This window comes from Solenopsis invicta, chromosome 3, assembly GCF_016802725.1.
Source record: "Solenopsis invicta isolate M01_SB chromosome 3, UNIL_Sinv_3.0, whole genome shotgun sequence".
NCBI lineage: Eukaryota > Metazoa > Arthropoda > Insecta > Hymenoptera > Formicidae > Solenopsis > Solenopsis invicta.
The window spans coordinates 10316537-10318819 of NC_052666.1; the positions used below are offsets into that span (position 1 = coordinate 10316537).

Below are 2283 nucleotides of genomic sequence, written 5' to 3' on the forward strand. Positions count from 1 at the left end.
AAAAAAGTTAAAAGTATTTTTTTAAAACTGTGAGATGAGAAATCTCAGAATACTTCAGAATGTACGTGTATGAAAAGTTCTAACAATAAGAGATGTAGACTTTCTAAGTATTATTTCTACGTATTTCTGAAAAATGTTCCTATTCGTATAAAAATTATGAGAAAAACTGTAACCAGGAATGTTAAATTCTATAAACGAGAAATTTTATAAAAAATTATTAGAATAGTTTTTACCGGGGAAAGCTGTGCATACTTTGTTATATTACATTTGTTACTAAGATTACTATTTCTATTTATTAATCAAATTAATAAATAAAGTAGTAAATAGAAACGTAGAATACTGAATACATTTAATAATATATCCACACAATTTTTATCACAAATTTTTAATACTTGTAATCTTTTGAATTTAAATATTATCTTTGAAGTACTTTTAATTTAAAGAACTTCAGAAATAATATTGTAATGTGATATCAAGTAATGAAAGCTAAATGGTAACGTGGACTTCCACACCACCTTTGAGGTTCCACGATTGGCGCGTTAGGTTTTTTGAAGTGGACCTTCGCCTAGAGCCATATTATACCACATTAAAGATCTATTTTTTTGGTACATAAAGCTTAAATAGATATTTTGAAGTCATATTGCGTAAGAACACACGTAGATGAAAAGTTACATCTACGTATGATCGTGCGTAATATGACAACAAATTATCATATTTTTAGAGCAAGTGCTCGAAGTGTCTCCCTTCCTCCTGCTCACAACGTAAAGCCCGACTCAAGATTGCTTGCTCAAGATGGAAGCGAGCCGATTTCAAAGCTTTATGTACCGTACTCAAACGAACTCCTAGATTCCGCGCTATGGTTCGTATACTGATGGTTGGATCATCAGTAACCATTTGTCGTATTTGCGCGGTATGTATGCGCTGTGGTCGCCCTGTACGGAGTATAAAAATAATGATAAAACAATAGAATATTTAAAATTGTATTATCAAAAAATTTTATAAATATGTACCTGCAGGCTTAATAGGTTTAAATTGATCGTATGTTCGCTGCCTTGACTCCAGCCTTGCAAACATATTTCGATATGGCTGTCGTCGCTACGGATATCTGCGCGTATAGAGCAACGTAGCTTCTCACGAATCTCTGTCGCAAAGAAATATATTATAGGTTATATATTGTATTATTATACTATACTTTATACTAAAAAATTGAGTCAAGTACTATCGCTACTAATATTGAGATTGAAAAAAAAATTAAATTAAACTTAAAATTGTTTACTCTGAGATTACTACCAATAATAGTTAGATAAATAGCAATAGAAATTGAATTAATGCCCATGACTGGGATCGTAAACTTAAATTGCAGATGTATATAAAATAAAACAGAGTAAAATACGGTTCTACTAAACTAAAGAGCTTTATACAGGAAGAAAGACTTGAAGTTAATCAATGATTGTAATCGTAAATTAATTAGAAAGCAAGAGCAAAATTAATGATAGAACTGTATTATCGTAGAGTAATTGCTTATCTTGCAAGAGAATGTAGATATGGCCGCATCAGGCTGGCATGTATCCCGGCAAAGTGGCTTGTAACGGGAGAATTCTCTGAAATGAATGCATGTAGGTAGATTAGTTAAAAAATGGATGAGAAGGATTGTAATTAAATTGTATATGTATAAATAGAACTCGTATTTACTGATGTAATAACAACCTGCTTGAGTCAATAACTGGAAATTATACACAATCCATTAAATAGCGTGACGGCATGTTTTACAAGATCTTTGTGGTTAGGATAAAATCTGGAACTTAAATAAATTAACGAAAGTATAATAGATTTATCTTCGTCGATATGAGCCAGAACATAAACAAAAGTAGATTAGGTTAGAGCGATATTCTCGCCGCGCTCACAAACCCATTCAATACCGCAACAAGGCGGGTTCACAAGTACGCTCCGAAAGCTACCTGTTGAGTGCGAAAAGTCCCTAGGGAGTGTTCTTAGACTAACATCACTGATTTTTCGGAGTGACTAACGACAGGAGAACGAGGAATGCAGACTCGCATTATCTACGGTGTGTTCGTAAAAGGGAACGTATTGGTCTTGTGAAAAACGATAAATAACTATTATAACTATTATAAGTATGAAGCCAATTAGAAGTTTGTTCTTTATGTAAATCCGGGCCTCTTATTGGGCACTCCAGGGAACTTTGGACCGAGTTTAAAGGGAAATAATCGCATCGACTCATCGAGCCAATGCGAGTCGATGATACCTTGCGCCCGGCTGATCTCC

General features: G+C 33.6%; 1 long non-coding RNA gene across 1 annotated transcript; it reads right to left on the reverse strand.

The window, feature by feature from the left end:
• Positions 1-346: 346 nt before the first annotated feature.
• Positions 347-1951, reverse strand: LOC120357255. The gene is made up of 3 exons (XR_005574418.1): positions 1708-1951; positions 1011-1601; positions 347-932 (listed from the first exon to the last, which is right to left on the reverse strand). It is a non-coding gene; the product is annotated as an uncharacterized LOC120357255 (long non-coding RNA).
• Positions 1952-2283: the final 332 nt, after the last annotated feature.